We start from the raw sequence: 23,445 nt of genomic DNA on the forward strand, positions 1-23,445 counted from the left end.
TGAGCCACCATGTGGTTGCTGGGAATTGAACTCAGGACCTCTGGAAGAGCAGCCAGTGCTCTTAACCGCTGAGCGGTCTCTCCAGCCCCCAGAGTTGGTTATTTTCTACTCTTTGGTTATACACCTAGACGTGGAGTTGCTTGACCACCCGCAACTCTACTACTGAGACCCCTCCAACGGTTTTCTCGAGGTTGCAGCCTTTCCCACTAACCCCACTTAAGGAGTTTTTTTTGTCTTAACATCTGTTACCACCCGCAAAAAAACAGCCTCCGATTCTTTTCTGCTGTTCTCGTGCTGCCGTTTAGCAAAGGCGTTAAAAGGGCACACCTTTAATTCCAGCTCCGTAGGCAGAGGAACGTGAATCTCTCTGAGTTCGAGCCAGCCTGCTCTACATAGCAGTTCCCTGTTTCCCCAATCAAGAATACATAGCGAGACTCCGTCTCAAAAACTAAAATAATAAAAAGGGCTTCCTGAGTCCAAGAGAATTGTTACTCATCTCCTCCAAGTCTTCCACGGAACTCCCAGCGGAGGAATAAGGCGCAGGAATTGGTGCGGAAGCCAGACTGCCCGCCTCCACTTCCGGGCGCTTCAGGATGATGGCTCGTTTTTCCGTTGTGCGCATGCGCCCTCGCAGGGTTGCCTGGGCGACGGTGCATCCCAGCCTCAAATCCACGCCGAGTCGAGCCCAGCTTTCTTCGGCCCCGCCCGAGGAAAACAGTCGCGCAGCGATGACGTCGCGGGGCCTGCTGGGCGTCGCGGACTCCGGAGATGGAGGAAAAGGAGCTGCTGCGGCGGCAGATCCGCCTCCTGCAGGGTGAGGGGGGCCGCGGCCCCGGGAGCGCGTCCACTTGTTTCTCGTGATCGCCGCGGACCTTTCAGAAGCGGGCGCTGTCGTCGCGGTCTCCGGACGGTCGGCTTGGTGGGAGTAGGAGCGGCCGGGTCGGGTCGGGTGCGGCCCGCCGGGTGACAGACCCTCTAGGCTTCGGGCGAGTGAGCGGGCCTCGGAGGCTCGCAGCAGGAGACAGCGCGGTGGCCTACCCGCGGGGGCTCGCGTCGGCCGGCCTCCGGGCCCGGCCGGCTCCGGAGCGTTCCCCTCCGCTGCCGTTGAGTACCTTTCTCTCGATTCGGCACAGCCCCTCGTTACTCGAAGGCTGACTCCCCAGGCATCTGCTTCCGCAGCTGAACATTTTTAGAACCTAGTTGGTCTTGAGAAGTTTTAACACCTTTCCGAGATTTTCCCCACCGAAAACACTTAGGGGTCTGACTTCTCGGGTTCCTCATACGGCCGAAGTATTTCCCAGTCTGGCGTGGCCTTCCTGTGGAGGTGGAGGCAGACCATGTGTGTGTGTGTGTGTGTGTGTGTGTGTGTGTGTGTGTGTGTGTGTGTGTGTGGTGTGTGTGTGTGTGTGTGTGTGTGTGTGTGTGTGTGTGTGTGTGTGTGTGTGTGTGTGTGTGTGTGTGTGTGTGTGTGTGTGTGTGTGTGTTTGAACCGGCCTGCGTTGCTTCTCTCCTCCTTCTGGGCTCCGTGAGTCACTTCATTGGAAAATCCTTGTGGTGTGGTGGTGGTGGTATCAGCCTTTTCTGTGGGAGATATGGTTATTAGCTAGTGCGGCCGTCAGTTGGTGTATTGTATTGTTTTTTTTCTGTCTGTCAAGCACTGGGTTACAGAAGCATCCGTTCTGAGGCGATTACTAAGGTGCAGTCTGACTTCTTTTCCATGAGTGGGCAAATAGAGGGCTCTGTGGAAGACTTACCTGTTCTTATCTGGGCACTACAGGTTTCTGTGGCCTGTTTTGTTTTTGTTTTTTTTTTATATGAAGTGACACTTGCCCTCAAAACACTATGGCCTAGGAGACCAGTGAATAGAAACAGTTATACCTCAAAAGCCGCATTTCCAGAATAAGCAGACAAAATAGTAATGAAGTAGTAATGATGGGGAAGAGCTCGTGGAATTGACAAGCCTAGAGATTTGGGCTGAACTTTTCTATGGTTTCCAGCCACTTTGGGCTGCTCTCAAGTCAGGAAGGGGCGCAGGAAGGAGAACGTGTCTAGGGTATTAGGGTAGGGGTAGTAGTCTTGATTGTTGCTGTTTTTATTATAGGCAGTTTTTATTCACACTTCCTAGATAACTGAGCCTGTGATTCTGCCTTCTCAGGTCTAATTGATGACTATAAAACACTCCATGGCAGTGGCCCTGCCCTGGGCACCTCAGCTACTCGATGGCAGCCACCTGTTTACCAGGGTGGCAGGGCCTTTGGTGCCCGCTACTCTCGTCCGAGTCGGAGGGGCTTCTCCTCACACCATGGCCCTTCATGGCGCAAGAAATACTCCCTTGTGAATCAGCCTCTGGACCTTCGGACCCCAGCCAGTGATCTGCTTTGCAGGCATCCATCAGGTCTGGGGACAGCCAGCGTCCTGACCCCCAGCAGTATGTACTGGAGAGACAGGTCCAGCTCAGTCCAGATCAGAATATGGTTATTAAAATCAAGCCACCATCAAAGACTGGACCCACCAGTGCTTCAGGGGCCCCGCGGGGCTCCTTGGAAGACTACGACGAATCCTGGAATGACCAAAGACCCCAGGAAGTGAGGTCGAGCTCCCTGGTGACAACTGCAGCCTGCAAGGCCAGAAAGAACCAAGTGGGTTACAATGTGGATGACCCCCTTCTGGTCTGCCAGAAGGAGCCTGGCAAGCCTCGGGTTGTGAAGTCTGTGGGCAGGGTTAGTGACAGTCCCTCTGAGCATCGGCGGACAGTCAGTGAAAGTGAAGTTGCCATCAGGGCACACTTCCATCCTCCATCGATGCACCAGCGTACTGGTGTTGCCCCGGGCCGGAAAGTAGGCCCTCATTCTGCAAGCTATGCTGAACAGCTCATTGGAGACCAAAGAGCAAATACTGGCCATGCCGACCACCCAGCTTCCTTGGGTTCAGTGGTGGCTCCGTCAGACCAGCAAAGGAACCAGCAGGTCAGGGAGGCCTCACTGCTAGTGTCTTGTCGGACCAGCAAGTTTCGGAAAAACAACTACAAATGGGTGGCTGCCTCAGAAAAGAGTCCACGGGTCACTCGGAGGGCTCTCAGTCCCAGAACAGCTATGGAGAGTGTGAACAAGGCCACTTTTGGCACAGTTGGAAAGATAGAGAAGCCACAGCCTAAAGTTGACCCAGAGGCCAGGCCTGAGAAACTGCCACCATCATCCAAACTTGGACATCTCCAGCAAATACAAGTGGAAGGCTTCCAGCCCTCTGCTTCTTCCTCTTCCTCTTTCCGTTGGCAGTCAGAAGCTGGCAGCAAGGACCATACTTCTCAGCTCTCCCCAGTCCCATCTAGGTCCCCTTCAGGGGACAGACCAGCAGTGGGACCCAGCAGCTTGAAGCCCCTCTTTGGAGAGACTCCGCTCTCAGCTTACAAAGTGAAGAGCCGTACCAAGATTATCCGGAGGCGGGCAGTACCAGGTGTGCATCTTTTCCATCTTGCAGTATCCTATCTAGGTGGGTGGGGTAGGGCTCATTAAGGCTTTTTGGCTCCTGAGTTAGGGAGTTTGGAGCCATTGTGTTACTTTAGCTTGTGTTCCCTTCCGAGTTTCCAGGTTAGGGAAAAAGAAGGCCAATGTTGGGTCTGTTCAGCCCCACAGATGTGTGGCCCAAACTGGGAGCTTCGTGTGTGATTTTGGGCCATGCTTCTCGTAGGAGTGAGGCTGGAGGTAGAGTTGTCATGTTAGGGATGTGTCAGGTAAAGCTTGAGTGGTTCAGGGTCTTACATGGGGGGGCGGTTCTCAGCAGGGATGGGGAGGCAAGAGCTCTGACACTGGTAATGCTGGCAGACCTATCCTTTCTTCTGTTGGTGAGAAACTAGGAGGCCATTTCGGGTAGTTTCCCTTCTAGGGAGTGGGGGCTGGGTTCAAAAACAGGGTGTCATGCCAGGTTAGGTGCTTGGGGAGCAGCACCCCGGGCCTGTCTAGTGTAAGCAGTGTGTAAATGCTGCATGGCTTTCTTGCCAGAGCAGTGGGTTATGTGTCTGAGCCGGGGAGGGGTGGGGGGGTGGACTCGGGGGCTGCTCTGCCAGGTGTGCCTGGACTTTCTTGCTCTGTTTTTATTTGAGGGCTTTAGGTTCCAGGAAGTCAAGCTTTGTGGGGTGCTGTGCCCTGGCCCAGACAGAAGGATGCACCATTTGTGTTATGGTGGGTGACAGTAAGAGGGCTGGGACACTGCATTTCCCAGGCTCTCCCTGCGCTGGCTCTCTGGCACCTCAAAGTGTGCTGAGTGTTTGGGTGGCTATCATTCCAGAGGAGCAGAGTGGTTTTACATCCCAGCTGGTGGTGGCCAAGTGATCAGGCTGAGCTACTGCTTTATGAATACATATTACTTCGGAGATCACTATCCTTGCATGACTGTGGGAGACTGAAAGATGGCATCCTAGCCTAGAATATATGGTTAGGGGTCAGAGACTTCAGATCAGCTGCTGATGGCAAATACTCTCTGCTTACCAGACAGTGTTCTTCCAAAAGACACTTCCTCTCCTTGCTGTGAATCCCCCTAAGGGAAGTTCTTCCTGCCGTCTTAATTTGTCTTTGGCTCTGTATAAGCTCATTCCTTCTGGCTCTGTGCTCCAGACAAGTGCTGTTTGTAGTTATCTGACCCTGAGTCCCATCCTCATAGTGCCTAAAGATAGATTTGTTCTTTCATGCTGTGCTGGGGACCTTGGAGGGGGAGTTTTGGAGCAGCCTTGAAGACGTGCTGGGGAGATGACATTCAGAGCTGAAGTTAGCTCCTTTCAGGAGCGCAGTCCTTCTCCATCAGCTTTTCCTCTAGTTTGCAGGGCCTCATCTGGCTTGGAGAAGGGCTGGGGCAGGGCAGGGGCTGGGGCTGGGGCAGGGGCAGGGGCTGGAACCACTTGGAGAGTATGGCAGCCTGTGCGGTCTCCAGACGAGGAAGGTGCTTGGGCAGATCTACCCAGTGGGCATGTTGGTAGTTTTGTGTGTTTTATCTCCATAGCCTTCCAGGGGACAAGAAGTACAGCCCCTCAGCCACCACCACCACCAGAAGCCACCTCTCCCAGCGGCGGAGACAGGCCCTCCGGGGGAAGATCAGCCCCATTCCGAGGAAGACTCCCCACAAGGGTCTGATGCAGGTCACCAGGCATCGGCTGAGCTGCATGCCATCCAGCCGGGCCCACCTCTCCACCAAGGAAGGTATGACAGAGAGGAGGGCTTTAGGCACTGGCTGAGGATGAGCTGCACTCTGCTAGGCTGGTTCGGAGCCATGTTAGGAGGGTGGGGCATGGGACCCAAGAGAGAGGCTAGAGAGAGGGGTGGGCCGGACACGGCCGGGTTCTCCTTGGGCAGTTGAGAAGGATGGGTTAAAGAGGCTTTCAGCTTTGGGCGGAGAAGATGGAGAGTCTGCCAGTGTTGCTTGGGTGTGAAGAAGGCTGTGGGCTCCTTCCTGGAATCTTCTAGGTCAGCATGATTTGCTGTGTCTGTGGGGTAGAGTGGCGTATAACCTGGGGACAGCAAAGGCGGTTTTCTGTTGGTAGGGGCCGACACAGTGTCCCCAGCCCCATAGGTGGGCAGGGGAGGGTGAGAGGTGAGGGGCCTTGAGTTCAGTGGCTCCCCCTGTGGTGTGTTGGGGCTCCTGAAGCTGTTGCTGCTGTCACCACTAGGTGGGGAGTGGATAGCCTCATAATTACAGACAGATACGGTGACTGCAGAGTGTCCTGGTATTTCTATTGCAGGAAGGACTGTGGGCAGTCTTTCTGTCTCTTCACTTACCTGCTTACCCACTAAGCATATGATGGGCACCTTGGGGTCAAGAATTGTCATGCTGGTTCCTGGGGATGCTGAGCCACATCCCACTGGAGGCAAATGGCTGCTTGAGCCCTTGAAGATAGCCTGGACAATTGGCTTTGGGCAGTAAAGGTGTCCTGAGAACAAGAAAGCAGAAGAGTAGAGTTATGGGTACAGGGAGGGTAAACACTAGGTAGGCATTGGGAGTGCTTCTTGAGACTTAAGTGAGGAGAGGAAGCAGTACTCAGGTATGCAGGTGAAGGCCGTAGTTGAACACAGAGCAGAAGGAAGGTCATATAGCCAATGTGCTATACAAGCTTGGAAAAGGGGATGGCCCCAGTGGAAAGGACACTAGGTCATGGGGGAGGGAGGCTCTTTTATGCCACAGTAAGGAAAAGGAATAGGTTCTGATTGCGATGCCAAGGAGGGGATAGATGAGGGAGCCAGGAGACATCAGGAACATCAGGTGGCAGGATTGGGCTAGTGGGCTGGAGCAGACAGTGAGTCAGGATGGCCAGTATGCAAGGCCTTGCATGTGAGGTCAAGGGAGGGTCGTCATCTAAGCAGAAAGTGAGCTGTGGAAACAGGATGCTGAGCCCGTGGTTGGTATGGCTACTCAGGTAGCAGTCCCAGAGACAACTACTACACAACTCCAGATAGACAGACAGAGGTCACAAGGGTAGGCTGTCCACAGGAAGTGGGCCTTGCCAGGGTTTTGGCCAAGCTGATGAGAGTGACAGTAGTCATTTCTCTAGGCTGGAGCCTGGGCAGATTTGGCTTGCTCCAGGAACTGGCTTATGGTTTCCTTTGCGCCCTCCTGCAAGGCTTACTGTCTGCCTCTTTACCTTGCGTGTCCAAGAACCCCAGGCTGAATGATATTCAAGGCTCTGGCCAGTCTGTTTGATTCCCTGGGCTGGGGTCTTGCCACATTGCTGAGTGGAGCTTTTCTATCTCCAAGTGGGTACAGCTCTCAAGCTCATGTGGATGTTAGAGGTCAGGGTCTCCCCGTACATGGAGTCAGTGGATAAGGGCTACCCTTTCATCTAGTGCTTGGGGGTCTTCTCTTTCTCCAAGAAAATGCTTAGCCCTAGTTCCAGATCTCTTCTTCATGCCAGTACCCTGGTGCCTAGGAGGGACCTGGTTGCTCAGTAGACTTTGGTGCCCAGAGTGTGGGTAGCTTAGCCGTTTCTGGCCCACCCCTTCTCCAGGTCACTACTCAGCCCTACTGTGTGGCCTAACAGCCAGCAGAGGGCGCACTTGCCCCTCTTATCCCTCCATCCACCTTTTTCTGGTAATTGATGCCTAATTTCCTCTTTATGTGAAAGAAAGCAGATATCAAGTAATTTGCAGCAATAACCTGCTAATGCTGGGCCAGTATCGAAACTCCCCTGTTCATTTCAAGTGGCAGATAAAACACTAATACATAATTATCCTTGCAAATTGGATTGTTTTAAATAACCAAAAGGCTACGGCCAGAAGAAAGCGATCCCATCTCCCTCGAGTTACTCTTGCAGCGTAATTGCCGCGTTCAATCAATTTCCCTGGCATTAGAAATTCCATCACAATCAACATTAAGCTTTATTCATTGTGATGGCTAAGAGCCGGGCCATTTCTCCTCTTTTTCTTAACTGGCAAAATTAATCAGGGAAAAGATTTTAAACATTTACCCGTGCGAAAGAGGTCAGCGCTGCCACTATATTGCTCAGCAGATAAGGGGGCTAATAAAAAGAAAATTGAATTACTAATGATCACAGGAACCGAGTATATAAAACCTGGCAATCGCCAGTTCAGGAGAAGGAGAATCAATTTTCTTGGGACAAGGTGTGCTCATTTTTTATTTTGGCGCGTATTATCAGCAATTTAATTTGAGAGCGCATAAACAGGAGGAAACAGTTAGGGAATAATGAGCCTGGAGGTGTAAAGTGCTGCAGGATATATGCTGTACACAATTTATTTGGCACAACAGATAATCGCTTTAATTGAATTCAAAACTGCATTGTTCAGCAGCCATGGGGCTGCTCATGCCTGGGGACCAGGAGTGTCAGAAAGGTTCCAGTCTGATGTGGTGTCTCCCTACTGGTCAGCCTTTGGTTGTGGGGTGGGGTGAGAGCCCCCAGAGAGAGCCCTGAGGGGGCCAAGGAGGCATGTGTGCTAGGTCTGCTGCTGAGACCTGCGTGGTCTGCCTCCCATGATCAAATGCTAGAAAAGACATTTGGGAGGGATGAACCTTTAGGGATGTGGCAGTTGGTAGTTACCATGTGATGCTGTGCCTTTGGTCACTGTGGGGATAGAGACCTGGGAGTCTTGGAGTGAGTGCCAGGCTTACTCACTAAGGGCATGGCCTAGAACTAGTATTTGTCTCGGCTCCCTGAGCTGTGTGCATTAGTGTGCTGTTTAATCTGACACAGCAGCCAACTTTTTACTGCTGCCCTAGTTAGTGCACTTTTAACTTACTTTAGTATCAGTAAGTTGTGGCTTCTCACAAGAGCTCTTGGAGCACTGCCAAGAAAAAGCCATTGTGGGTAGACAGGCTATGTGTCATCACTTCTCAGAGGTAGCTTGGATAGGAAGACGCTTCTCTTTTATCTTCCATGGGAGATATGTGGCCATTGCTTTCCTTTTCTGCTTATAGCTATGTCTTTAAATTTTGGTCTTGGACTTAGTAGTTAATAACTACATTTACTGCTCTTGTAGAGGACCAAGTTAAGTTCACAGCTGCTTATAATTTCATTCCAGGGGATCTGTCACCCTCTTCTGGACTCTGTGCATGTCTGTATGCATGTGTGGACACACATATACTTAAATCATTTAAATAAAATAAAAAAATATTTTTAAAAACAATGACTTAGCAGTTAGAGCATATCCTGCTCTTCTAGAGAACCCTGTTTGATTCCAACACCCAGTCAGGTGGCTCACAGCTGCTGGAACTCAGTTCTAGGGGTCTGACACTCCCAGCTTCCATGGCATCCGTACTCAGGTGTCCTGCGTGCGCGCGCGCGCGCGCGCGCACACACACACACACACACACACACACACACTGTTAAAAATAAATGAATTGGCCAGTCATAGTGGTGCACACTTTAATCCAGCATTCTGAGGCAGAGGCAGGTGATCTCTGAGTTTAGTCAGCCTAGTCTACAGAGCAAGTTCCAGACAGCCACAGAGAAACTCTGTCTCAAAAAACCAAAAATAAATAATAAAATAATTTAAAAAATCTTTTAAAGCCAGGCTGTGTGGTACACACTTTAGTCCTAGTACTTGGAGGCAGAGGCAGGCGAATCTGTGAGTCAAGGCCAGCCTGTCTACAAAGGACAGCCAGGGTTGTTAGCAGAGAAACCTGTCTTGAAAAACAAAATAAAAACAAAAAACAACAAAAAATTCTTTTAAACAAACAAACAACCTTGGCCTTGCCTGAAATAGAGCCTTCTTAGGTAAAGGTTAGTCTGGTAGGTTCTGGGTTGGGCTTTCTGGTTGGGCTTGCTAGAGACTGGATAATAAGGACTAGGTGAATTTCCACTGTGTACTGTACAGATGTGGGCTGACCTCAGACCCATCTGCTTCCTAGGCTTTCACAGGGCTCCTGGGCATAGGTACCTGCCTCTAGTCCAGAGTTCTTTGCATGTGACAGAAACCATCTCTCACTTCATCATGTAGCCTGTAGGATGAACATTTAACATAAATGTTACCATTTATAGGTAAGAAGCAGAGTGACCACTCATTTTGGTCACTGGCAGAAGGGTAGGTAAGGGTTTTGGCCCTTGGCTGGCCAGTATCCTCAATGAAGTCCTCTTGTCCTGCCTAGGTGAGAGTCTGCTGGGATGGTGCTCATTCCAGATTCACAATTCTTTAAGGATGTGCTCAGGAAGTCTCCCCTGTAAGCACTGTTAGCGTCTATAGCCCATACTCACTCTGCCCATACTCGCTACAAGTGGGCAGCTCTTTTCCACCCTTAGCCTAGAGCTGGCCCCTGGAGGCTGGGAACCCCTCAGATGTTCAGTGTTCTCTGGGAGACGATCCTGCCCTCTAGCTTCTCAGTGTTTGGGTGAGCCCTGCCTTTATATTGTGGTAGGACAGCTTCTCCATTGCCGCTCTTGGCTGTGGAGACAAATGTGCTCAAGCCTGCTGACCTGCTGATCTCTTGTGCTTTTAGGCCCTGCCATCAACTTCCTCCTTTGCCCCCTTAAGCGCCTTGGTCCCCTGCTGCCGCAGAGTTCCAAGCAGCATTTCTGATATATAGGGTCCTTTCAGAATCACTTTTTCAGCTATTCTGGGGAAGAGCAACTTGCCAGGTAGCTTTGGGCATGGGAGGAGGCTCATCCGGATTCCTCCTGTAGTCATAGCTTCATGCTTAATTTGTCACTGATCTGTGGTACTGGGGATTGACCTCAGGCCTGAACATACCTAAGCAAATGCTCTGCCACTGAGTTCTGTCTTCAGTTCTCTTTTGCTTTTTATTTGGGACAGTCTTACTCGTTTTCTGTTGCCTTGGCCTCCTGCTGTACCAGAGAGGCCTTGACTGGCGCTCTGCTTCAGCCTCCTGAGGAGCTTGGATAAGTTAGCCCTCTTACTTCACCGATTTATTTTTAAAGCCTAGGTTATGTGTGCAGCCTAGGCTAATATGTCGTTAAGATGATCGTGAGCCTTCCGCGGCTGCCTCCCAGTGCTGGGATCATAGGCTGAGCCACTGTCCTGGCTTTCGTTTCTCCTCCTTTGCCAACGTACTTTGGGCTCTTGCTTCTGATTAGGTCTACCTTTTCTCTGGCTAGGTTTGGCCCTTTAAAAGCCCTGCCCCTTTTTGAAGACCTTACTCCTTGGCTAAGAACTGTTCATTCATGGGCCAGATCCCACCCCTCCTAGCCAAACCCATCTACTCTGCCAGACATTAGATTTTGCTTCTTCAATAGGTCCTCCCTCTGAATGCCTTTCCCATCTCCAGCCAGACTTCTCTTCTCTGTGAGTAGACCCACCCACTTTGGCTAGCCATTTCTCAACACTCTGTGTCTGCCTACTGACTTTTTACAATGTGATCCTCTTCTCTCAGATATCCAGGGCCCCCTGCCTTCAATCAGGCAACTGCTCAGTGCCGGAGGCCAACCTTCCAAGCCTATCTGCTTTAAGACCACACGGCATTCCACTTCCCATTTTTCTGCCTTCTGTGGATTTCTGCATCTGTTGTCTGAATTGCCCACTAGAAGATCCTGCATGAGGGTTTTGTCCTGCTCTTGTCACGTAGATGTGAGTCCTTGGTGCAGGGCAGGGTGGGTTGGCTTCTTTCATTGCAGAAACCAGAGAAGCACTGTTTGGAACAGGGTTCTCCTCTGCAGAGTACTTCTGGGTGATGGTTGTTCTCCAGTTCTCTCACCACACGTGTTGGAGCCAATACCTGGCCTCACTCCAGAGCTCTTGTTGGGTGAGCGAGCCCTGCTGCTCTGGGATGCTGTCTCATCTGACTTAGGCTGGGCAGGGTTTGGTCAGTATATGGGCCAGGAAGTGTGCATCATGTGTGTTTTGATTGCCTGTTGAGAGCACGCTGCTCATTTGGAGAGCTCAGGTCTTTCCAGGCCAGGACTGTTGGCATCATTATATTTAGCAACTGAGGATGAGAGAGTCTGCAAGAAATGACCTGCCATTGGAACCTGTTGGATATTGTTCCTGCCTGTGTCAGTGTGCCTGGTGGGTCAGACCAGTAGTGGCATGCTGGGGGGTCCGTGAATATCCCATAGCACTGACTGCTATGGGATGCATTGTCTCACCACTTGTGCCACTGAGGGAGTTGGGGAAATGTAGGAGCAGGCATGTTGGCAGATGAGAGTGCCCCACACTGGCTCTACAGCAGCACTGTGAGCTGCAGTCTCTCAGGTGCCCAGTCCTTCTGCTTGGCCCTGAGCTGTGTGTCTCTAGGGAGCTGACTTCAGTGGAGTTCAGCCAGAGTCCAGAGTGGTAGCACAGAGCTTTAGGAGTGGCAGCTTTGGTTTGTGACAGATCTTTCCTTACCAATACCCTTGTGCCTTGGCTGGCTGCTCTCTCTAATGCAGCCCAAGGCATGGTCTTGTCTTATAGGGAGCAGGGAGCGCAGTCAGAACCCCAGGATAGACAGCAAGAATGCATGCTGCTTTCTCTCTAGTCATAGCCAGCTGAGTAGCAGCAGGTGCTGTGGGAGGGTTGTGAAGTACATTGGAGCTAGGGTGCTTGTTGGGTGCTCAGGGAAGCTTGGTGCACCTGACAGGGAAGGCTCAGGCCAGGTATCTGAGTGAGAGTCAGTGTGATAGGCACTATTTAGTGCTGGGTGCTGGGATTACCCACATTAGCTACAGTTCTAGAACTTGGCTGAGATGATTTGCACATAAGTAGCTCAGCTATTTGGGCTGCTTGGTGTCATTGTCTTGCTGAGGGAATTTGACCTCCTATGTTCTTTGCACTGCTGTCTGGTTTTGTTTTTGTTTTTTGTGAAATTGAGAGTTGACTGGCCCCAGGGTCTCTCTGCAGATCAAGGAGCTGGAACCCTTAGTGTTCAGACCAGTGTGGTGTTCCTCTGCTGTGTGTACTGTAGCTGCTGCGCTGCCTGGGAACCCTGCCAGTGCCTCAGGGGTCTGCGATCCATTGTTGCTCACTGGTTTGCAGCTGGGCTGTTCGATTTACTACGGCAACACTGTTAAAGGGCGTGAGAGCAGTTAAATCTGGAGTCCTGCTTTCATAAGGGAAAAAAGAAAATGCTGAATTAGCTCTGGGAAAGCATCGGCAGCGATCCTTGGATCTTGCATAAATTATCAGGCACGCTGGAGGCCTCCAATTTTACGTTTGTCGAAACATGCTAATTAATTATTCCACAAGAATTGGCGTGAACACACATGTGAGCTTGCCCCTTCTGATCCTGGCTTGGAAGGATGTTGGTGTCAGGGTGGCTAGAGCTTGTATCTCTGAGACAGCAGGCCCCTCTGGCTTAGGACAGTTTGGCTAGCTCCTCTGTAACAGAAGTGAGAATAGTTCTCTTGACGCTTTCCTCCTGAAGAATCGCCTGTCTTCTGGGTGTCCTGACAGACTTTGAATCAATACTACACTTGGCTACTGAGCATAGACTGGCTTAAGAATCTCAAGAGCTTAGCTTAACACTGGGTGCTGGCTGCAGAGTTAAGCTTGGTCCAGCTGCCTCTTGCTGGGCCGTCAGGGCCCATGGAAGCTGCTACTCCTTTGAGGATGCACTACTGAGCCCCAGGATTTTCCCAGGAACATGCATAGACTGTCCTGGAAATTCATCCCCATGACCTACTGGTCTGTACTCAGTTAGCAAGGCCTAGAGCAGCATGTGGATACAGTTTAGATACTCATCTTTGTTTGCTACCTGACGTGAGATGGGTGCCAGCTGCAGACAAATGCCATAATTGGAGTTGTACCAATTTGTGGTGGTTGTAGTTTCAGACATAGTGACAGGGCTCTAGTAGGCCAGAAGGGTTCCGTACCCAAACTGTGTTAAGAGTGTAGGATAGATTCAGGGTCAGGGCACAGCCATGAGCCGCCTTGGGTATAGCTTTCCCAGTGCTGGGCTGTGCCTGATGTGGGCAGCTTTCCGAACCTTTTCGTGTTGGCTAGTCCCCAGGTAGGTGGTTGGTGGTCTTTGGAAGGTCGTCAATCTCACTGTAATGGGCAGGTGACAGAACTCTGTGAGCCGGGGCACACCCTCTGGTCGGGAGAGTACTGATGAGTTCCACCCCACTTGTTCCTGTGAGTGCTGTTTTGTCTGTGGTACTGTGCCTACAGTGGGTCCCTGCCTGGTATTGCTTCTTAAAGCATTTGGGCTTGAACCTGGGTATCCTACATGGGTTTGGCAGACCATGCTGTAAGGATCCAGACAACCCCTCCTCTGAATCCCCCAGTCAAGATGTTTCACATGATGGAGAGCAGAGATGGCACAGTGTACCAGACAAGCTGGCTTTGGTCACCAGTTCATGACTTAGCTGCTCAAGGCTCTTCTCAGGTCTGCTTTTCCTGCGTTGGGGACCTCTAGAACCATGCAGAGCAGAGGCAGCAGCACTTGATTAGTGCTTAGAGACACGAGTCCTGTGGAATGATGTTGGAAGTTGCCTGGCGTAGAAGGGTATACGCATGATGGGTTTGAGAGCATCCATGTTAGAATTGTTTTTTACTGCTTAAGACAGCTGGCATGGAGACAGTTGGTAGTTGGACACAGTGTTCTGGAATAGGCAGGGTTCCTCTTGCCTTCCTGCCAGGGACCTTCCTGGGTTGCTTCTCCACAGTGAAAGGCCTGACCTTAATCTCCTCTGGTCAAGGACACTAAATAGAAAGGGTATTATTCCCTGAGAATCGCACTGGGAGCTCCAGAGCGGCACCCCAGGTAGGCTGGCTGAGGAGACAGCCAGGCCTGTGGGCATAGGAGGTGTCTGCGAGGTTCTGAGAGGTAGCTGAATGTGGAGCCCTCTCACTTCATGACTGGTCTTGTGGCGAGAGCAGGTATGGCTTCATGGGCTAGAGGTCAGGCTGCCATCACTGCTTGAGGTGTACAGAGACCCTGTTTTGCGCCTGTGCTGGAGCCCAATGATGACATTCTGAAATTAGCCAGGTGTGTTGAGTTTGACTGAGCAGCCAGCTGGTGGCTGCTCCTGCTGCTCTGCTAGCCAGTGGTTCTGGGCCTTACGACTGACAGTGTGTTTAGGGTCTCTAAGGTTGTTATGTATGCTTTGCTCAGAGAGTCTCTAAAAACAGTCTTTGGCTCTTTCCTTCATGCCTGGTCTTCTTATTTTTGAAGGGAAATACATGCCTGGGTGGGTTCATCTGGTTCTAGCTCAGGATGGCTTCCTGTTCCCACAACTTGATTTGGGCTCAGGCTACTGGGCATCAGATACTGGTGAGTATCTGAAGGCAAGGGCAGTAAGTCACTTTGCCTCCCATGCCAGGGACCTGATCTGCCCGAGAGTGAGGATTGGTTGGGCTAACAGTGCTTGAAGTCAGCAAGCAATGAGACCAGATAGGGAGGGTTCGTGTTAGGACCTCACCTACCGCAGAGTCCGGTCAGCCTGAGTATCTGAGAAGCAGTGGGTGGGATGGAAGCGCTATGATGTCTAAATGTGCAGTCTGGGCTGGAGAGATGGCTCAGAGGTTAGAGCACTGACTGCTCTTCCAGAGTCCTGAGTTCAATTCCAGCACCATATGTGGCTCACAAACCATCTGTAATGAATTCTGGTGCCTCTTCTGGCCTGTAGACATACATGCAGCAGAACATTGTATACATGATAAGTAAAAATAAATAAATAATAAATAAATAAATAAATAAATAAATAAATAAATAAGAAAATGGAATTCTCTATAAATAAATAAATAATAAATAAATGTGCAGTCTGTTAGAATTTCATTCTAGGTGTAGCTTTTCAAAATTATTACGTGTGTGTTGTGTGTGTGTGTGTGTGTGTGTGTGTGTGTATACAGTGTGCACACGTGTACCACACCATGCATGTGGAGGTCAGAGGATGCCTTCCATCATATGGGTTCTTGGATTGAACTCAGTTTATCAGGCTTGGTGCAAGAGCTTTTATCTGCTGAGCCATCTTGCTGGCCTGCTTTAGCTGTTTCTATAAGTTAACTTTGTTTTTCTCCAAATACTTTATAGTTTTCATGTGACTTTTTTCCTTTGACCTATGAGTTATAAAAGGTACTTCTTAATTTGCAAACATGTGGGGATTTTGAAGTTATTATTTTAACTAATGATTTCAGTTTGTGTGTGCAGTTGGATTTCAGACCATTTGATGTTTCTGCAGAATTATAGCTCAACTTGTGGTTTGTAAATTGCATTTGAAAACAATGTTGTTTGGCTGGCCGGAACTCACAGAGACCCACCTGGCTCTGTCTCCTGAGTACTGAATGCTAGGGTCAAAGGTGTGCACAACCACATCTGACTTTCATCTAGTCATTTTCTCAAGTCCAAGTCTAGAGAAAACCTGTTAATACTACTTGAACGCCTTTGTGCTGCAGTTTGAACTCAGGGCCTCACAACTGCTTTGCATGCTCTGTGGCACTGAGCTGAGCATTCAGCCTGCCACAGTTGTTTTTTAGTTTTTCGAGACAAGGTTTCTCTGTGTTGTTTTGGTGCCTGTCCTGGATCTCGTTCTGTAGCCAGCTGGCCTTGAACTCACAGAGATCCGCCTGGCTCTGCCTCCCAAGTGCTGGGATTAAAGGCATGCGCCACCACCACCCGCCTTTTAAAAACTTTTTATTGATTCTTTGTGAATTTCACGCCATACACTTCAATCCCACTCATCTCCCCGCCCTTTGATATCTGCCCTCCGCCTTGCAACCTCCGTGGAAGCTGTGGCGTGTCACAGTGTGTCACACAGTATACCCTTTTGCCCAAACAGCGTTATTTGCAGATATTCATTGCCGTGAGTCATTGGACTGGCTTGAGGAGTCGTCTGCTCCACCACCAGAACTGGACCCTCTCTGGGACTCCTCGCAGATGTCCTGTTGTTGTCCTGTGTCATGGAGATCTGCAGCTTTGGGTCTTCTCTGTGTACTTGCTCAGCGAGGAGTTACTGCAATCACAGTCTAGGTCAGGCTGGCTGGAAGTCATTTGTGGTGCTCTTGGATGGAACTCCCCAGATTGAGGACTCCCTTGCTGACCTTCCTCTTGACAACTGCAGCCTTCCTGGCCTACGTCCTCTTTGGGAACATGTGCTTAGATGGAGATCCATCCTCTCATGATGTCTTGCCCACTGGAATCTGGAACTGAATGCTTCCTTTCCTTGAGGCTTCGGTCCTCTGTGGTTCCACCAAAGGAAGATCTGTGGCTGCAGGATCTGGGGGTGTGGCCGTCTCAGGGCCGGGCTGGGTGTGATAGCATAGGAATTCCTGGAGAGGAGACTGCATTCACTGTAGCCTTCTTCTTTTCGGATTTTCGGATTGTTCATCCCCTCTCTTGTGTCCATGGACATGGTTGTGGCTTAGTGTTGCCAACAATAACTTGTTTGCTGTAAAGGGTTCTCATTCCTTACACAGGAGGAAGCATGGATTAGGCAAAGCCTGCTGGAGAGGAAGTCTTCAGGCCAGGAGTGGTCAAGAAAGCACCACATTCACATAGCCTTTTCAGGGCTCATGGCCTTCTAAATTGAAGATTTAGTCTGAATGCATAGAAATTGATGAAATTTACAAAGAAAATCTATAGCTGGGTATGGTGACTATAAATCCAGCAGCTTGTGATCATTAAGTGTCAGTTATTTGTGGCTTTGTTTGCATGTCTGTCTCTCAGGCCTGGCAGGAAGGAACCCTGGCCTTGGAGATAAGCCCTGGTCCCAATCTTCGTTTTGTGCTTTCGATCCATAGGTCTTTAGGGCTTCCTCAGGGCCAGCAGCTGTGCATGGCCTGCATGCTTATTTCCACTGCTGACTGGTGCCTGCGGAGTCAGGACAAAGTATCAGTTGGAGTGGACTGGCAGGTCACTGCTGTAGAGGAGTCTTCTGACTAGAAGCAGACCACTGTCTTCCCCATTCCTTTCACAGCCTGAGTCCACAGCCTGAGCCTGAGCCAGGGAACATGGCTTTCCCCGCTTTGCCCTGAAGGTGATGCCCAGGGGGAGATGTTGGCTGTATGCAGACACTCAGAGGGGCCAATCTTCTCTCTGGGGCTAATGCACAGGCTGCCATGGATGGGCACCTGTCATATAACCAGTCACAGGCTACTGCCTGGCCTTCTGCTGGTTGAGGGGGGTGGAGTAGACTTAGGGTCACAGCTGGTTCTGGGCCTCCTGTCTCATTTGGATCTCTCAGCCAGGTAGATCTGGCTAATGTAGTTCAACATAGGGCCTGACTAGAATCTTGCCTGTGTCCTTTCTTCCTCCTCCTTGGAGAGTATGGCATCTAACTGGGACATCAGAATTCAAGTAAGTAGCCCACTGTCCTGCAGTGAGTTGGTGTTACCTACAGAGGATAATTCCTGGGTCGTGACCTTGGCTACTTTCTGAGTCCTAGCCACTCGAGAAAAAAGTTTTGGAAAGGGTTGGGTATTCTAGTAGTTGGAAGCAGAATCCCCATGTGTCTCACAGAATTCTGAGTGCTTACATGAGTAACTTCCTTGAGGCTGTGACAGTCCCAGCCAACTATCAGGAAGCTTGTTGGGTCTCAGTGGATGACAGGTTCTGGGGAGTTGCTATCTACCTGCCATAGCTGTGCTGAGGGAGTAGATTTCAGAGCCCCCTGAACCTGCTCCATGTCAGCTACCCTGCTCCAGGGCCCACTTGGGACATGCTGAGGGAACCCAGTGCCACATATTTATAGGATAAAGTACTGTGATCTCTGTTCATGGCACGTCTACCCCTCTTAGCTTGTTAAAGTATGGTTGGGGAACCTGTGAGATGGGCTGCTGTCCTGGATTCCTTTCCTGTGGGACAGTCATCGGAACCCAGGCTCTTACATGCAGGACTGCGGCTGGTACCTCAGACTGCAGACATGCTGTGGTTTGGCCCTCCAGCCTCTCTCGTCGTCGTCCTTTGTCATCTGCTCATCTAAATTAGTCTTAAAGCTGGGTGTTCCTTCTGTACAGAGCATTCAGAGCTGCCCCGGCTCTGATGGGTCTGGCAGCTCTTCTCTCGATTGCCCTTCTGCATCAGTGCAGAGCGTGTAAGTGGCAGGGTGCGTGTCTCTGGTAGAAGCTCTGGCTCTGCACTGGGTTGGTGTCACCTACAGAGGGTAAATCCCGGGTTTGAGATACTGGCTACTTTCAGAACCCCAGCCGCCTGAGAAGGTTTGGAGAGGGTTGGGCAGTCTGGCATCGGCGCAGCAGTCCTCATGTCTGTCTCTCAGGATGCCTGGAGTTCTGAGGTTTCAATGTGGACACCAAGCCCGTTTGAGCTGTGGTCATGCTGCAAAGGCTATCCTGTGTAGTCATTACTGGATGTCTAGAAGGTTGAAATAAGACCTGTTTTTGGGGATTGTCTCCGAGACTTGTTCTCTAGGCTCAGAGCATCTGTTTGCCCTTCTCCACTCTGTAGTGCTGTGGAGTGCTTGCCCTCCCGGAGATATCATTCTAGGTACTCACTCCTTTCAATTTTCTTTCTAGACCTCACCTGCTCTGGCTCAGAGGCCTATGTAACATCTGTCTGTCTTCTGTAAGCTCCTCCTTGGGTCCTGGAGAAGCCACCTGGCTTCTGACTATGCTTTCTAGATGGCAGGTCAGTGGCAGTTCTGTCTTTATATCTAGGCTTCAGGTCCCAGAGTGGGGTTCCGTCTTTATCTTATGTCAGGTGGGCCATGGGGCAAGCTTGGGTTTTGATACTGATTTGGGATGTCAGGATTAGCTGCTATCATGTGAAGCTCCTCTGTGTTCTGTTAACCAGAGAAAGACCACCCTGAGCCCTCAGTCCCTGGTATGTAGGTGAGTTGAGGCTGCACCTGGGGTGGTCAGTACTGTTTGAAGATCCATCCGCCAGTCTGCCTCTGCAGCTGTTCTCTTAATTCTAGTTGGACTGCCGCCTGCTGGGCTCTGCACCTCTCAGCTCTTCCCCAGACCACAGCGTGGTTCCTTCTGTTCCCTCCTTCCTTCCTTGTTGCAGGGTCTTGTGGTCAGATGTATTCCTGGCTCTCACAGGTGCTGTGCTGTACTATATTGACGACCCTTCCTCTCCAGGACATCCTCTGGCCTCATACAGCAACTACTGCTTCCTGGCCTTAGCGCTAGCAGGTTCTTTGCTCCTGAGGGGACATTACCAGGAGATGTGAGGCATATGATGTCATTGCTACTGGATGGGAGACTCCGGAGGAAAAGGATGTATGTTTTCATGTTTTTGAGGGTGATAGTGCCTATCCTACCAGTGGGCTTCATTTGAGGCCACAGAGGGAGCCCTGCTGTCTGTTGGCCTTTCCTGGGCTGAGGTAGTGGAAGAAAGTTCTGCTGATTTCTCAAGGCCCCAGTCTGCACTATCAGTCTTGTGGCAGCCTTGCATGTGTGTGCGCCTGCATCTGTGTGGGGTTTGTGTGCAGAAGCACGGGTGAGCATGTTATCTGGAAGCTGTGATATGAACTAGATCTTTTTCGAGAGTAGTTCTCACCCTGCCATCTCTGACTTGCTTAATGGGCCTGTCCTTGGTGCTGATCACAGTGCAGCTCAGTGACGGACTCCCAAAGGTCCTGGCAGTGAGGCCCAGCTCCAAGGGTTCCCCTCTGCAGCTGGCCTACTTCTCCATAGTAAAAGCCAGGGTTGCCAAGAAGGGCCTGGTAACCCAATGTTAGCAAGAGGACTACAGCTTCTCCTTAGTTGTGGCTGTCTTTATAGAGCGTGGTTTCCAGGCTTCCTTTCAGAGCATCTTTTCCTGGCTCTGACTCAGGGAGTAGAGAAAGGATGCAAGAGAAGGCCAGGCTGTGCTGAGCAGGATGCTCATGCCCTCTGGGGGAGTTGATCAGATGAAGTCAGGACCTCAGGCCGTCTGGCAGCAGCCACTCAGCTTTGATTTATCCTCTTGACTTCGGAGTCTAGCCAGGCTCCACTCGGGGTAGGTCACGTGCAATTCACAGCTATGGATAGGAGGGATGAGCCCAGTGGTGTTCAATCCATGGCTCCTTAGGATAAGCTGAGCTCTTTCCTTACCTGGCTGTCCAATGGAATCATTTAATAACTTAAGCAGCTCAGCTGCTTGGGGGGCCTCATATACAGCCTGGCCTTTGGTCTCTCCTCCCACCTTGCCTTGAACATCATTCTGATGTTTACATAGCAGGCAGGGGCCTGGCGTTCTGGGGTGTAGCTATCTGTGACCAACAAGAAACTGAGTGGACCTGAATCTGTATCAAAAGGTCACTTATGGCCTGTCCCTGAAATTGAGGAGGCCTGAGCATTCTGCCTGTACCTCACTCAGAGCCTAGAGGTACTGTGCTGGCACAGGCAGGCCCTGTCCTCTGGTACTGTGCTTATCCCATGCATATCTGGGAGTCTTACTGACTTCATGTGCAGCATGGTCCCTAGAGGGCATGGACATAAGCATCCCAAGGTAGAGGTGAAGGATCTCAGGGTCCCCAAGTCACAAGGATGGTAGAGCAAGGATGAACCCAGTTGGGTGAGCTGGGGCTGTCCATATCCTTAGGAATAGGAGCATCAGGGTTAGGAGCAGGTTTTCATCTTTGGTGTGCTACATTATGTTTGGGCTGTAAGTGTTCCTCTGGGACAGAGGGAGCACTGTGCCTCTGCATACTTGGAGCCAGTGTCACAGCAGATCAACGAGGTGGAATCATCGTGATCCATGGTCCAGGCAGGACTCCCAGTACCAAGGAAGGCCCTTTTCCATCTGTGTAGAATATTGAAGTGGAGAAGGCTGTCCTCTAGTCAGCCTGGACTCGAAGTTAACTGCGGAAAGCTGCAAGCCGGTCAGGGCTACCTGGCAGCCCCTGAAGTGCAGGGCAGGCCTGCTCCCACCCTGTGGTGCAGCTCTCTGATGGTGGGTAGCACTGTCTTCCCTTCTTCCTTCACCAGCCTGTAAGGTCGGGTAGAGTGGTGGTTAGAAGGGGAGGGGAGATCCAGCCCCCCCATAATCTATAGCGACTGTCACACAGCAAACTACTCCCATTTCATACAGGCGGGTCAGGTGTCGTGCACGATCGATGGCCGGCGCACAATAATTACAGAACTAGCAGCTGGTGTTGCTTGAGTGACTTTAGGAAGAGTAGGGTCTCAATCTTCCCTCTAATAGGGCTCTGACAGTCTGAGGCGGCAGCGGCTCTGGTGGCTGAGTGTTGGGCTGACGTGTTGTCATTAAACACCAGGTAGCGTGGAACAACAGAGAATACGGATCTTGCACAGGGGGACAGGGTGGTTGACAGCAGTTATTTGTCATCACCGAGCTGCCCAAACTCCTCAGGCTGCAGTGTGAATGGCTGCTTAGGGTGACTTATGGCCCTGTCTGGGGCTGCCGTTGTGATTTGATAATCTGTAAATGTTTGTCAAAGATGGATTCCTTGTTTCCATGGCGCTGCATTGAAGGCTGATGACAAGCCAGCTGTGGCTAGGGGATTCAGACCGCCACTGGACCATGTTCACCTGAGGACAGAACAGCTGAAGTTTCTGGGTCTCGTCAGGTACCTGAGATGGGCCAGGATGTGATACCAGAGAGCCTCCTCCTCCTCTCACGGGCTGGTCTTCCTGCTATTTTTATGTTGGGTGCGCATATATGTATGTGTGTACACATGTGTCCCTGTCTCTTGTACAGATTCTGACTGGAAACTAGAAGGCCTGTTGCTATAACTGCCCAAATGACTGTAAAGTCCTCCTCTGCTGGTAAGGACTTGAGGCATGTTTTTCTACCATTTTGGGATTCTGGCAGGGCCTTCCTAGAAGCTAATGAACTTCTACCTGCACGTTGCCTTGCTGCTGTTCCCAAGGGGCCTGCTGGACATACTGGCCTTGTCCTCAGAGTACAGAGCCAGGGTGTTCAGGAGGGGCCTGAGATGCCCCATCATGCTGCCTGTGCCCACCCCTAGACCTGAGGACCTGGCTGCTTGTGGCATGTCTTTTCCCTTTTGATTTGCTGGGAACTATCAAACACAGGAAAAGTAGAGTGATTTATTAGACTCATAAAAATTCATACTTTGAGATTCCAGTCATCCCACATCTGAAGCTTGTTAGAGCACGGTCTCTGGCAGCTCCTGCCGTGCCAGCGTGGTGGTGGGGAGGGTTCCCCAGTCGCTCCCTCCCTGCCTTAGCTGCCATCCTGCCTTATTTAGAAAAACAGACAGACACGCTTTGGAAGCACAAGGATGACTCTTTCTCAAAGGACGGTGGTTGGGAGGGCAGGAGTTTTGTTGTGATAATACAGATGGAACCTTGTGTCTTCATGGGTGAGAGTAGCTGGCTGGAATTCCTTGCTCTAAAGACCTGGGCTGACACTGGTCAGGTATTGGAGTGCTAAGTATGAGTGGTCTTTGGGGCTAGTTTGGGTTGGCATTACACTTGTGTGCAATCAGACAGAAATCTGCCTATAGTGTGTGGGCGTAGATGGAGACATGGGCATGGGTAGAGGTGTGGACAGGCATAGGAGGCCAAGTTCAAGCGGGCAGGCATGATTCTAGCAGTTGTCATGGACAGAGGATGCAATGCCTCTGTAATCACTGACAGACTAGTAAGAGTAGGAGTTGAGCCCTGTGTGTCTTTTAGAGGCTCCTGCAAACCCTGTTTGCCCTGGTACCCACATCCTGGTACCCACATGGCCTGAGCTGGACCCGTGTGCTGAGCCTCTGGGTTAGGTGGTATAGGCCGCTGCCCTCAGTTCCTGTGTGTCTTGCTGCTGTTGTCTTATCAGTATATTGAGGGCCGCCATGACCTTCAGTTCTGCCATATGATTGGCATTGTTTTATGTGAGAGCATGGGAAGCAGAGAACTCTCTGCTTCTAGTGACAGGGATGTCGGGTCATTTGACTGCTGCCTCCCTCAATAGTTGAGGGTCTAGGGCGCCTGGGAAGCTGGGGCCGGGGGCAGGCCTTCAGCTTTGTCGGCTTTGATGTTGCTTCCTCTCATAGTCGTTGGTCCCCACAGCTTGCCAGTGCCACCATCAGGGAGGCAGGTGTTGTGCATGAACAGACTGGGATGCAGTACTCATCAGTACTGATTATTTCCTGTGCTCCAAGAGGCCCTGCTGCTGGCCGCCTGCTGCCATGACCAAGGGCAGCACATACTCCATTCGTGGTGT

At 50.9% G+C, this 23,445-nt stretch overlaps 1 pseudogene; it reads left to right on the forward strand.

Moving 5' to 3' along the window:
• The first annotated feature begins 751 nt into the window (after nucleotides 1-751).
• On the forward strand, nucleotides 752-23,410 carry LOC119087066 (annotated as a pseudogene).
• Nucleotides 23,411-23,445: the final 35 nt, after the last annotated feature.

The sequence above is a fragment of the Peromyscus leucopus genome, unplaced genomic scaffold (assembly GCF_004664715.2).
Source record: "Peromyscus leucopus breed LL Stock unplaced genomic scaffold, UCI_PerLeu_2.1 scaffold_1051, whole genome shotgun sequence".
NCBI lineage: Eukaryota > Metazoa > Chordata > Mammalia > Rodentia > Cricetidae > Peromyscus > Peromyscus leucopus.